This window comes from Lissotriton helveticus, chromosome 9 (genome assembly GCF_964261635.1).
Source record: "Lissotriton helveticus chromosome 9, aLisHel1.1, whole genome shotgun sequence".
In the NCBI taxonomy this organism is placed as follows: domain Eukaryota; kingdom Metazoa; phylum Chordata; class Amphibia; order Caudata; family Salamandridae; genus Lissotriton; species Lissotriton helveticus.
This window is the reverse complement of record NC_136070.1, coordinates 119,004,147-119,019,022: the sequence shown is the minus strand read 5'-3', so window position 1 is coordinate 119,019,022 and position 14,876 is coordinate 119,004,147.

Genomic DNA, 14,876 nt, shown 5'->3' with positions numbered 1-14,876 from the left:
TCTGATCAAATCCTTTAGAATAAACACAAATACTGGATATTGTACATTTCTCTTTGTCAAAGAGATTTGAAATTCTATTCATTCAGTGATAACAACCAAAGTGCTTATTTATTTATTGGTGAAATCATGTGTAACCCACCAGACTCCTACTATTTCACAATGTGTTTTCATAATTATGTGCACATGTTCGATTACATTGTGTTTTAAACATTCTTGGTCGACATTAGCTTTTATCTGTGTCCAAGCCTTTCCTATAGCTTTTTTCCTTAGCTGGTTACCCAATACTTTAAGTACCTTACACTGGTATCCTGTGGTTCACTTTAAATCACATACCTAAATGTTGTAATTGTGATTCCTAGTAGGATTGTAGCATGGTCGGAATTGGGATTTCCTATTTCATTTGACCTTGCCGTGACCTCCCATTTCTCTCTCCGGCTTACTTGTGCACATGAAGCACTTATTCGGCCTTCCAGTTCAAAGTAGTACTATGTATGTAGTACAACCTTTAGTGTTCACTAGGTTTGTCTAATGAGGACTTCCTTTCCATCACTGAGTTTAATACACTCAATTTTGTGCTCAATTTTAATATTTTCAATTCCAAAGGACACTCGTTTTCTTGTTGTGGCTACCAATGAAGAAGTCTTTGAGCAATACAGTGTCTCCCAAATATCTCAATGAGCTATCCTTTGCTTGACGAGCAGTGCACGGAAAATGTCCAGTCTTCCTAAATTAGAGTCTAGTTTGACATCCTCCACCTAGATCTTTTAGACTTGCTTCTGCTTAAACCCTATGACAGAATATTATCTCTGAGGATGCGTTCTGAACATGCACCAAAATGATGGAATACTTTGAGTAATGATGTTTGGATACCAGATAATAAGGTGAAGTATAGGAAGCTCCTGAAAACAAATGTGTGTCTGAAGTAGCAACACACTTGTCCTTATCACAAACCTGGATTTGCCGTAATACAGTCTGTAGCACTAAGAGGTCAAACAGCAAAAGATCATTTTACAAAAGTTAAGCATAACTTTATTTATATCTTGGTGCTGTACGTTCATACAGCATACTAACACTGGGGGTTAGTCATCCTTATCATACATATCTTTCCTAACACACTCATGATGTCACTCAATTTTTTTAAATTCTATCTGACCATAGAAATTGTATTTAATATGCTCAGTATAGCATCTATGGGCTACTGCTAATGGTAATATTGGTCCTTGGGTAAGATTATTAGACTGTTTTCTCTTGTCACCACGCGTGTGTTTGCATAGGGCAAGGTCGGCAATATTTATACCTTAAAGGTGCCGAGATTGACGTAAGGATGGACATAGATACGTCAATAAAGATGTCATACGACTTGCTCGTTAGCACATTCTTTACTAAAGTTCTCTGTGAAATCAAAACAATGGCCGCACGGATTTTCCAGGTTGTCATAGGTTTGATTTGTTATGAGAACGTCGTATGCCTTATCAGGGGCTGGAGGAATGTCGCTTGTCTAATTAGATCTCAAGCGTTATGACCTAATCAGATAACACGTTCCTGTGCCGGAGTGTGACTGCGTCAGATAACGGTATCTGCATCATGGGGGCTTTTCTTGCCTCATGGGCTGACTGTTAGTTAACTTGATAGTTAGTTTAACCAGAATAGGGTCAGGAATAGGGGGACTGATTCAGAACCTATAGAAATACACGACACCCACTCCACGCTAACTATGGTCATATCTACTAATCTATGCATAGTATAACATAGTACAACATACTATAGAGTATAGTGTATACCTTACCACCCCAAAATACATAAATGCATTTCGAAATTTTCAAATATACTGAAAAATGGCAGTCATATATATTGTATGCACTTAAGCTATGAATTAAATGCAAAAGTAAACACGCATTTTTATGCATTATTGCTTATCGGTATATGAGAAATACACATGAAATGGCTCTTAATATGGCTATACAGAAAGGAAGTCCGAGACCATTTCATCACATAATAAAATATTTGTGAACCTACCAGCGGGCAGCTAAAGTCTATAAAGTATCTAAAAATAGAAATTTTAGTTCTCTAGGAATAGTTTCTTACTTTAAGCAGAAGATCAGTGTCCCGGGAAAAAATATGTAGAAAAATATTTTAAGGGGCATGCTGAAAAATTGCTGTCCGTGAACTGGAGTGAAATTGTTCATGTGACTTTATTTTTAAAGTTGAAGGCCGAATTCAGGGAACGCCGTGTGCGAGTTTACTCAAAAGTCTCTATTTCTGTTCTGGAGAGAACATCATATCATTCAGGCTTTCGAAAAAACTGTCAACAGCTTCATGGGAAAGTTCCACTAAGTCGGAAATAGGTGTAACCATGCATTCATGCGCATGATTGTCTCCATTGACATTCTGATTCGCATTGCTGACAGAAGGTCGTACCTGTTCGATGCTGCTTTCATCTTGAACTTCACTACTCTTCAATCGCAGTGGTGAAGATTCCAGGAATGCCGTCATCAGGATTGGCAGCCTTTGAGGGCAGCACAAAGCGTGAACCTTGGTAGGAACCAACAGTGTATCTGCATCCACTGGCGCATCCGATTGTAGCGTCAGACAGGTGTCTAACACGCATTCTTCTCCGCATAGCAGACACCTTAGTACAGGTAAAACACACCTTTGCCACATTGGACAAAATGATAGAAACCAAGTCATGTTTAGGTCTCTAAGCCGGGAGAGTCCCAGGATTTTTGATATCCGGTCCCGGTATCCAATGGCTAGGATCGTATCTTCCATTGTCGCGAGAGTTTGATCTGTGACATGGGTTGCCATAACGAAAAATAAGGACTAGGAATAGGATTCCTGCAATTAGTCCCAGGATCAGGGGAAGTCCGCCAAAAATCGAATGGACGAAATCTGGAAAAATACCCAGTATGGCTTTGAATGGTGTTAATGCCATCGAAAATACTGTCTTAAATACCTTTGAGATCCCATTGGTATCAGAAATATTTAAGATTTCGCTCAGAATTTCCGCGAAATGTACGGGGGAATTAGTCGATAATAATGTATGTATCTCTGCAGTCGTCCTTGCGACTTGTAGATCATACGTTTCTTTTGATGACGTGAGCCTTGTAGGCGTCTGTAGAAGCACTGTTTTCATTCTGCTTAAAGTATCTATTCGAATAGAAGTAATTTTCAAATTGGGCCATGCCCTTGCCTCCCTGTCTGGGAAGGAGCTGGGGAATAAAGAACGTCCACAGCACTTGACCTTCGCCGTTGTAGTTACTAGATAAGGAGTCCCGGGCATAAGACTGCAACATCTGCGGTCCACAATAAGAATGTAACTCCCATTATAGAGTCTTTGAAAGAATGGTTCTATTTCAGTTGCAGGTGCGCCTTGCTGGTGACATGAAAGGTTGTATGAATTCCCTTCACAGGCTCCGTGCAAACTAATACCGTTACACAGAAGCGTGCCGCTTAGTGACATAGCACAATTGTTGCCACTAAGAAACACTTTCTGTCCTTTATTACTGACACATGCATGTGAATAGGGCAGGTTCCAAGTTGTTTTAAGGTACCCCTTTCCCAATTTCTCGTACATGCCAGCCTGTATATATTTTTGGCAGTATTGAAACCTGAAGGTTGAGATTGGAATATTTATGATTCCGTGGATTATCCATTCACTGACAGGTCGTTCTGACATTGTCATTGGTAATCTTTCTAGTTTTTCAATGCTCAAGATTGTATAATCAGCACCCTTTTGCGCCATACCGATTTGTCTATCAGTAAGGTTAAAGATTTGGAATAGTGACGTTGTGTTGATTAAACGCCAAGGCACATAGCCTGAACGCAGATTTTGTAACGTCCAGCCAAGCTGTACAATGGAACGCAATTGTGACTGACCATGTTGTAATAACAGTAAGTCTTGCGATAATATATCGATTGCTGAAGACACAATGCTGTCCAATGAAAAAATTCTGGAGGACAGAGTCATTAACCCATTGTCCACTACAGAAAGTGATTTTTCCAAATTAATACGGTCAATTTCCCGTATTCTTTCTGCTGTCTCAATTTGAGTAACCTTCCAGGCCTCATTGTATGCTGCATATACAGAGGCTGCTATGAAACGCTTTTGACGCTGTTTGCGTGGTCCCAGTATGAAATCACGCAAGTCAGCACCATCAGTAAGTAAAGTTAGGTGTTGCTTAATTTCAGGCAGTGTGGAAGTCTGTAGCCATTGAAGGCATAATTTGCCCACACTGTAGGTTGTTATTATCCCTGGGTGATGTCTTTGGGGATATCTAGGGTCTGGCCTGGTCATTTTAAAACCCTGTGTTTTATTCAGGAATCTATCTTGACAGTTATTTGTATCTGTGGGCCAGATCAACCATTGTTTCCAATCAGGATGTGTTCTGTTTTTGTTTAATATATGGTTTACGTCTATCTCTTCATCTGTATCAGAGTTATTGCTAAACATTGTTGGCTTTGGAATAGACGGATTATTTAAATCTTTGATTTTGGCTAAGCCAAGACAGGTGGTTTGTTGAGCAGTGTCATTTAAAAATATCATTTGTTCTGGGATCATGCAGGCTCTAAACAAAGCTTCTAAACCCTGTACTTGCCATTCTTTTGTACCCCAAACACTTTTCAAATCAACATTTTTGTCCCAATAATCAAATCCAAATGTATTCATTTTTTCAAAGAATGAATCTGAATATATCAATTTTGTGTTGGTTATCATGGTTTTCATCCCTGTCTTGTTTGACAATTTAAAATAAAATGTTTCAGCATTACTTATGTTAAAACCTGAAAAATATGAATATTTGTCATAAATGGTTCTTGAGCTCCCTTTTGGAGGTGTAGCACAATGTTCCCATTGATTATAATTTAAAACATTTCTAGGTTGTGCCGATTTATGCAAAAAATGGTTACCATAATGGTTATAGCAATACATACTATCATAATTTGTAGAACCTTGCAAATAATCATGTTTTGTAAATTTAGCAGACATTACTAAGTCAGACATCATGTTGTTAATACTCTCGAAGTCCCAATCATCAGCAAATGAGTTTGGTTTTGCAAAGTCACTCAAAGAGATCTTGATTTGGTGTGGATATTTCAGGATCTCGACCGGACCATAAATTTCATAGTCAGTGTTGTCCCAGGCTACCCCACCAGGTATAGGATTGGCTGTGAAGTTGGCTGAAGAAAGTTCTGAAGAAAGTTCTCTTTTCTCGACGTGTGAAGATGTGTGTGGTTTGAGGACCAAGTTGATGTTCTGACTTGCTGTGTCCATTTTAGCATATTTTCCCTCAATGAAGCGTCCCAAAGTAAATACCATGATGAGCCAAAGTATGAGGATAAATGCACCAAAACCCACCCAAAATTCAATCCATGGAGAAACCAGATATGTTTCTTTCAGATGTTTCAAAAGTTCCTTAGCTTTGTCTTTAAAGGATTTTGATGATGGCTGTGTCTTTGATTCACTGAAGCCGTCAGAGGAATCATCGAAGTTGATGAAGTAACCGGATGCAGTTCTGTCAATTGTTCCAATTGGTTCAGGATTTTAGTTTTTTGCATTTTCACTTGGTACTTCAGTATAGATTGGTGTGTCTCTGCTAAATGTCTTTATTTGGGTTTTCAGAGGTCTGAGTTCTATTGCATTGTTGCATAGTCCTTCTTGTTCTTCTTTAGGCGTTTCGAATGTGATGAGCCTTTTTGTTAGGACCTCTGTGCTGGTAGCAAACCTTGGTGTTCTGCTACTTATTGGGAGTCCACTTGGCCTACTGTTTATCGGCCACATGTTGTGGTTTTACCAGGTCGATGGATACAACTCGGTTCTCCTTTTTTCCAGCAAGTGGCGGTAGTACAACTGATCTTGTCCCGTTGACAGACAAGACAGGAACTGCTTTTCTGTAAGAAGGCCCAAATTCCTTCTTTACCGCGATCTTCTCCCTGACTAGATCCCCGACTTTTGGAATCCAGACAGGTCTTGCTGGGACAGGTGGTGATTCTTCAGTGGTCGTTGGCTGTTGTTTCAACTGTATGTTGCTCAGGTCTTTTCTTGTTTTGTTTAAGTCCTGCAAAATAGCCAAACGGTCTTTGACATCAAAGGTTTTTTCTATTACCACTGAAGTCTGACTATCAAGGTCAGAGATCAACATCCTAGTTCTGAATAATAATTCGTACGGACTGAATCCCTTCAGAGAATTTCTTGGCAAGTTATTTAGACTACGTTGGACACTTATTAGATGTTTGACCCCCCCAGCTCCCGAACCTAATATTCTTTCCATTATAGATTGCTTTCTGCCTTGGTTTTTTCTTTACACCATCCCGTACCCTCAGGAAGGAAGTGAGAAGATTCCCGCTGGGCTGTGCTCATTTGGCCATGTTTCCCCCCCAGGCTGGATTGCCTGAGTGAAAACAATGGTCGAACGTAGCATGCTCTTAGCGTATATGCCATTTAGACTCGCAAATCTTGTATAATAGTCCGGACGTCAGCCGAGTGCTGGTGATCTACATTATAAGTGGAAACTAGCCTGTATATGTTAATCGCAAGCCATTCTTTTTGCTGGTAATATTATCTGCCTTGATACGACGAGGTATTAAACTGCTTCTCTCCCCACTGCGATCTCTGTTGCAGTTTGGGCAGTTTTTTACAAACATGGTGTAGTGCAGGCTCATGCCTGGCCACCAGTACCGTGATTGTAATTCTTCCAGAGAATCTTTTAATTTAAGGTGTCTGAGACCCTCGCCCATGTGTGCGTCTGCGATTAACAAGTTTCTCCTGTCCATGTTTGGAATCACTCTATCCCCCACTCCAGGGATTCGAGCAAAAGGGACGGAGTTTGCATCGATTATGTATGTATAATTGAGTGGATAGTTGATCGGTAACGCTGAGCAGTCGCCTTTTGATGACGTTTTCACCGCCAGCATTGTTTCACCGTCAATGTATTTTAATGTACGCTTTTTTCGATCTACGGGAGCCGATTTAGTGGCTGCCGCTGCGGCTGTTTCAGCCAATGAATTCCCTACAACGTGAACGCCATCACGTTGATGACTCAGTGAGTGAGTCACGTGAGTCTTTGGTAGTTCTTTTTTCAAAAGAGCTACTTGTTCCCAGAGCAGTCTCTGCTTTATTGATGCATCTGTGTCATCTTTGTAACCGTTCTGAATCCATGTCTGCAAATCCTTGTTATATGCTTTGACGCAGTAATATGAATCTGACACTATAAGTGTCGGGAATTCGCGATCCGCATTATCTAGCGCCATTTTCAAAGCTATTATTTCAGTTTGTTGTTCTGAATTAGTTTCTACTGAGTGTGATTTTGTTAATAGAGGTTTTAGTTTACCTCCGCGCCACACTTCTTTTGTAATCTCACATGTGGGGTTGTATGCTTGTTCTCCCCAAACGGAGGGTTGAGCATGTCCGTCTGTATAGATTACACAGGCGTAATGTCGTAGAGGCAGAATGTCGATTGGCAGAGGATACGTCTTTTCATATTTTAGATTTTTTAATTCTTCTAGTTCTGGATCAAAGTAGTAGTATACTTTGTCCGTTGTGATTGAATTCACCCATTGTATCCATTCCGGATTCAATGTTGTTGTTGGTAAATTACACGGTGTTGTTAGTGCCTCAAAGGCTGATTCTGCTGTTCTGACTGTGATATGTCTACCGTCAGCTATGTCTTTTTCTCTAGCTATTGCGGTTTGAACTGCACGAATTATTTTTTCTGTATTACTGAATTTCTGTTCAGCTTCTGTGTACAAGTGTGATTTGAATGCAATTGGTACCTTTTCCCCTTCATTAGAAGTCAGGTATGTGAATCCGCATCTCCCTGGGATGACTCGAATCACAAGATTGCGTGTGTTATCACGTGTTTCTAATTTTGTTTTAATTAGCATGTCTGTTTGTAAGGATCTCAAAATTTCTGTGTGTGTTTGAGTCCAACTGGATCTTTTAAAGTCTGGTTTAATTAGATCATAAAGGGGTTTGACCCTTTCTGCGTAATTTGCAATGTATGTTCTTCCGAAATTTAGGAAGCCTAGAATTGACTGTAGGTTTTTTAGTGTTTTAGGAGCTTGGATTACGGCACATTTCTCTAGGAAATTGTCTGCCAGGCTTTTACCTTCACTTGATAACTCATATCCTAAGAATAGGACCGTCAGATGGGCAATTCTGGACTTTTTGAAGTTGAATTTGTAACCCTCTGCAGCGAACCCCAGTATTATGGTGTTCACTCTTTTCAAGTGAGTCTCCAAGTCATCATCTGTTAGGTAAATGTCATCAACATAAGATAATGCTTCATCATCATATAGTTGTAGTAATTCTGTTACTCTCGCTGAGAATACCCCCGGGCTGTTCTTGTACCCCTGGGCTAACCAACAGAATTGTTTTTGAGTGCCATTTACTGAGAATGCAGTTAAATATCTGCTCTCTGGTGCTATGTTTTGACAAAAGAATCCATTGGAGATGTCCAAGGTTGTTTTGTATTTTTTGCGCACTATGTTATTCATTAGTGCAGCACTGTGTGAGTTTTGCACTGCAAAGGTTTTGCAATATGTGTTAAGGTGTCGGTAATCCAAAACTAGACGGTACGAATTGTCTGGTTTGGAGACCGGAAACAAAGGATTGTTCATTTGTGAGGTGCAAGTTTCAATCACCCCCTGGTATTCTAGCTGATCTAGTATTTCATTTACTTGTTTTTTAGCTTCTTGCTTTGTGCAGTTGGTTGTGATTTTAACTGGATTTTGTGAGGAGGAGAATCCTCATCCCATCCTACATGATTTTTATATAAAGCAGGTGCTAAGGCCACTGCCCACTTTCTAGCAAGTGTGTATTTTTTATGAATCGGTATTTGATTCGAGAAGGCAGGCATAATTACTTCTTCGCCATGAGGGCACTCCCTGACAAACTCTGGTGGCCAGTCTTTTTCAGCTAGAAGGATGTCATAGCCTTTGGAGAGGTTATCCCAAAATAGTCCCCTTATTTTCCTAGTCTTATCTCCCTCTATACGTAATGTTATCTCGTATATCTTATGGGGCTTGCTAACTCTGGTATCTGCAGTTTCCACTTGAAGGTATTCATTCGTGTCCACTGTCTCCAGATGATTCATAAGGACTTTGCGAGCTATGCTCACCTCTGCTGCGCTGTCTAGCATTGTCTGGGCCCACTCTCCGTTTTTCAGTTGTGTCCTCAGTATTCTCGGCATTGTTAACTACCTTGATACTGGCTACCTTCTTTTTTGCAAATTGTAATTTCTTTTTTAGCTGAGCAGGTTCCTTGTCTTTGGACTTGGCGTGCTCTTCTGATCGTCCTCTTCTTTCCGATTTCTGCGAGGAATTCTGAAAAGATTGAGAGGGACGTGTATCAATGTCTTGATATCTATCAGGTTTTTTAATATTATCCCTATTTCTAAGGTTATATCTATTCCCAGAGGGGTCACTCTGTGGTGACCTCTGTCTTTGGTTTGGAGATTTCTCTCTTCGCCTAGGAGACCTTCCTCTGGACTGGAATTTCTTTTCTTTAGGATTGGATTGTTTGTTTCCATCCCAGTTCTTTCTTGGTGAATTATTATTATTAAAAAATATTTTTTCTGGACTTGTAGTCAGTTGCGGTTTTACTGGTATTCCACCTAGACTATCTCTGCCTAGTTCTTCATAGGATTTTTCTATGATTCTGGCAATTTCAGCTGGTTGGTCTGCTATATCTGTCTCTTTTAACCTCTGGCGGATCGCCCCGTTTGCTGCTTCACCTTTTATGTTGGCTAATAATATAGCCGAGACCTGCTTGAAGTCTTTTAGTAATTTCATACCAAGAGTTAAAGCAGGTTCTGGACCGTATTCATCTTGAATTTGTTTTAGCACATCTGGTATTACCGAAATGGATGGAACACCGTGCGTTTTTGTGTAGATGGAAGCAAAGACTGTACCCCAAGTGTCACAGTCCTCAATGTGTGGTGCGATTCCCATTGGGAGACATATAGTCAGAATCCTGTGTTTTTCCAGCGGGGTGGTGTCAGGAAACACCGCCTCTATTTGGGTGATTTTCTGTGCCAACCAGAATGGTATTTGTTCCCGTTTAGCTGGAACTTTACCTAGGCAGGATTGGATGTTCTGTGGTGTAATTTTATTTGTGTTCCCCTGGTGAGGGGTCAGCTGTGGAAGTTTAATCGCTGGCTGAATTGTTGAAGTCCGCATTACATACTGAACTAATTGTCTATGAATTTTTAGTAGTTGTTTTAGCTGTATTAACAGCTCTGCTGCAGGCATTCTTTCGATGTCTGGATGTGGTGTGTATCCGGCTAAGACCGGCCACGTTGCTCCTGGTCTTCCTAAAGGACCGAGCCTTGTAATGTGATTGTTATGTTTTAGGGCGCCATCAAATAAGAGCAAATGCTCTTGGAATTTGAGTGGTACTTCCACCTCCTCGAAAGGAGTGTACTCATTAGGAGGTTCCTCTATTTTGTAATAGTGGAAGTACTTTGTTACAGCATTTGCTGCTGGAAAATTTATCCATGAATAGTATACCTCTGTCTGCCGATATTCGTGTGCCTCGATTACGAATATGACTGTGCCACCTCTAGGTGTCAGTCCATTTTCTATAAGTTTTAAGGTTATAGATCTCCTTTTAATGACCGGAATGAGTATTATATCCGCGTCTGCTGCTTGCATGGTAGCATCAGCATCTGCGAGTTCAGTTGCTAATCTAACTGCCTCTCTTTCTTCATCACTGTCTCCCATTTTACAGACAGGATGGTATTATGTCTATTTGCAGATCGGGTTTCTTTATGGAAACAGAGATTAGATGCACAATATTTTGGAACTGTTTATCCTTCAACGTTGACTATACCAAGAACCATACATAGGAGTTCCCTCCTGCGAGGTTTTGGAGGATATAACCTTTCACCCACTCCAGACGTCTTTGGAGTATTTGGGAAAAGGGGTCTGAGTGAGAAAGCACGACTGAGTTACTCTAAATGTCTTACGTTAGTTTTATCGCCCTTTCCAAACACGTTGGGCGCCATGTAGTGTAGCTCCTATTTTCCCAATAGGCTCTGCGCATTGGAATAGTACCTACAGCAGTAAAGGCCTAGGCCAGACGTTAACTAGGTCTACTACTGTCGATACTAGACTTAATTTTTGGGTTTGCCAGCTAAGCTCAGAGTTCGCTAGAAACTTTCTCGAATGTTCAAGGAAGGATTAACTTCCCTGATTAGACAAGAAGGGATTTAGTTTCTGACAACCATAGAACATGACAACTTTGCTCTCCCCTAATCAAGAGTCAATCTCGAGAGTCGTGTGAGCACAAGGCAATTATTTTACTCAGTCAGTACGTGCATTCTTAGTCTCATCAGAATGTAAAGAAAAGGAAGAGACGGGCGTGTTCAATAAAAAGGTGTTATTTATTGATCAGTCTCTTTTCTCGTACAAGAGAAATGGATCGATATTATTGCAATACTTATAGTTAAGTAAAGTGCATACATTAAAAGCAATAGTATAAAATAATACTGTAAAAACATTGATATGGTTTCTGAGCCATATGATGTTAAAATGATTAAAATATATTTACATACACATATACATTTGACTAAACGTACTCAACTGGTGTTTCTAAATACGCCTACCCCGTGTACCTGACCTAAGTCTAATGCGTGGGCGGGAATAGAAAGTTACAGTTTAAGTTAAGTTTGTTTTTGCCAAGTGAATAACTAAAGAATTCTCTGTGAGGGGTTATTCAGTTCTGTACCTGGAATTTAGGATGGATGAGGAATAGTATCTCTTTCTCTGCTCTCGATATTCCAGGCTGCCTGCGAGGGCTGCCCAGAAACGCCGGTGCTGGGTCTCTCGGCTTGAGATAGCAGCGCGTCTCTCAGCGCGTCAGGAAGGCGGGGCTGCTGCCAGCGGGGTCTGCTTCTGCTCTCGGCTTCGGCAAGTATGGCTGCTCCGTCTTGTCACCACGCGTGTGTTTGCATAGGGCAAGGTCGGCAATATTTATACCTTAAAGGTGCCGAGATTGACGTAAGGATGGACATAGATACGTCAATAAAGATGTCATACGACTTGCTCGTTAGCACATTCTTTACTAAAGTTCTCTGTGAAATCAAAACAATGGCCGCACGGATTTTCCAGGTTGTCATAGGTTTGATTTGTTATGAGAACGTCGTATGCCTTATCAGGGGCTGGAGGAATGTCGCTTGTCTAATTAGATCTCAAGCGTTATGACCTAATCAGATAACACGTTCCTGTGCCGGAGTGTGACTGCGTCAGATAACGGTATCTGCATCATGGGGGCTTTTCTTGCCTCATGGGCTGACTGTTAGTTAACTTGATAGTTAGTTTAACCAGAATAGGGTCAGGAATAGGGGGACTGATTCAGAACCTATAGAAATGCACGACATGCCTTCATAGACAAGCTCACTCAACTCTTCTAAAGACTCTTTGAATCTCAGCTCATTCTTGTTAACTATTTAGAGGCACAAACAATTTAATGAACTTCTTCACACATCCAATGATTTCAACCCTACATTGCGATATAACTTACACATGCAATCTGAGGTGTAAAACACTATTGTAAAACATGACTTCTGTGGGCAAATTATTGATGTTATCGAAGTTATTATATAGTATAATTAACTCAATGAATTCAATATTTGAGGTATGTGTTAAGGACACAGATCACAAACGTGTCCCTTGTGGGATAGACTGCCACATATGGATCAATATTTTCTCTCTTCAATATACAATTCAACCTACCAACATATTTTATCTGAGTTGTCTCTTCATGAATGACCATGTTCTATATATTTCTACATTTCTAAAGTTAGACTTCAGTCAACAAAACGACAAAAACTATTTTGCCAAATTGCTTTCGATTGCACTTTTCTGGTAGTGAGTCAAATTGTTATGGGAGGCAGGTGCATAGGAGTTCTGAAGGATGAACACTTCATTTGCTGTGCCATTATCCGTTCTATGGATTTGAACTTACATTTCTGCACTAGTTGGACGAGCGATTTTAATACTCCGAAACTAGAAGTCTTACATGTATTCCGGGGAAGGAAGTTTGGCGGTACATTCAAAACACTGGTGCTGCTGATGAATGTATTCACTTCTCTAGAGGACAGAATAGGCATAAGGCACTCAAACTCTGACTCAAACTCCACTTCCAATGAGGCCATAGAGCTGTTTGGTTTTATGGAAGTATCAGTGGACACTTTGAAGACATCTTGTATTGCTTTCCGAGGTCCAGACTGTCCTTGTTAGGCTGTAAAGACACTTTGTTGTTCCAGTCCGTACCTTGGAAAATAGAGTTTACCTGTGGAAAGCTGAGAGAAAGTTCAAAGCTGAATACAGACAAGTGTTCCAAGAAAATAAACCCTCTTTGGAAAGCAAATTTGATTTAGTTTAAAAAAACAGGGATACACTGATGGATTATAAATTCTAGATTTCTGTTTTCCTTTATGGAATTGAAAAATACTCGAGGAATGAAAAGGATCATCAACATATTAATAGATTAGTGATTCTTTGTGATTTATATGTTTGTATCTAAGGTCGTGATGAGTGAATAATTGGTGAGAGTACAAATTATGTAATCCTGACAAATGTTTGTTACCGTTTCAGACACAACCTCAATGTACATGAGATACCAGAGAAGGTGTAATCAAAGACTAAAGGTAGTTGCACATATATAGAGAGCGAGATGACTATTGATAAGCATGTCTATCTCAATCTCATGAAATGGTTTGTTTCAAGGAGAGAAATAAGGGACTGCATTACTTTCTAAAGCTATAATTCAATATGATTAATGATATTGATCTATCTGTTCACAATTATGTCATTACATTAATTTCTCACTTTCCACTGTTAGGTTTTTGTGACCCATATAATTCGCTCAGCATATTTCCCCATATTTCTGATTGCAGGGTTTAATGCTGCTTTTTTATTGTATTTTTAAGCTATAGTATTAATTTCCATAGGTTGATTTACCTAGGAATTTCATAGAGTAATTACAGTCAGGAAGGTTGTATTATGAGACAAATTATACTGGTGAATAATCTGCGATTTATTGCCCTGAATAATTTAACAATTATGTTTATACATATATTGCATCTGTGAAGAGTGTATTTTGGTAGGTTGCTTTAACAAACTCTATACTCATTCATAACTTGGGCATATTTAACACTGATTTCACATGTAATCTCATTGTGAACTCTGTGTGGATATTCCAGGATGATTTGTAAAACAACTCTAGATTTGCAGTAGGTCTCACCTAGCCAGCGCTTGCACTGTCTCAGTGAGACATGCTGTATTCAGGATATGGGCTTTAAAAGCTTCACTCGTTTTCAAGGACGGGCCTGTTACATGTGTTGTTAGTCAGAGCTTGTAAGCACAATTTCTCTTCTTTAAGCTGCAGCACTGGAGGCAGTGCTTGTGGTCTGCAGAGCTCTGTTGTAAACAGGGATGTAAATCTTGCTCTTATCTTGCCATATTTGCTGTGCATTCAAAAACCCAGATCTGTTTTTGCTGCAGCTGACTCCTCCTCCATCCTGCTTTTGAAACGCACAGTCTGACCTCATGGTCCCTGCCTTCCAATGGCTCAACAAGCATTTGCAATGCAATAAGTCTTGCATTTACGAGAGTTTGTGCTAATGACATTGTAGATGACCGTGCCTTTTATTTATGTGTTGTGAAAACCTGCAAGCAGTGCATAAACACACACTTTGTACTAATAGTCCTTGCTTACGAGAAGCAAGACTGGCAGTAAAACAGAAGCAGTAACTGCATGCTTTGCTTCTTGTAAGCAACTGCTATAAGTACAAAGTGCATGTTTATGCACTGCTTGCAGGTTTTCAAAACACATAAATAAAAGGCATTTTTATTTACAATGCCAATAGCTCAAACTC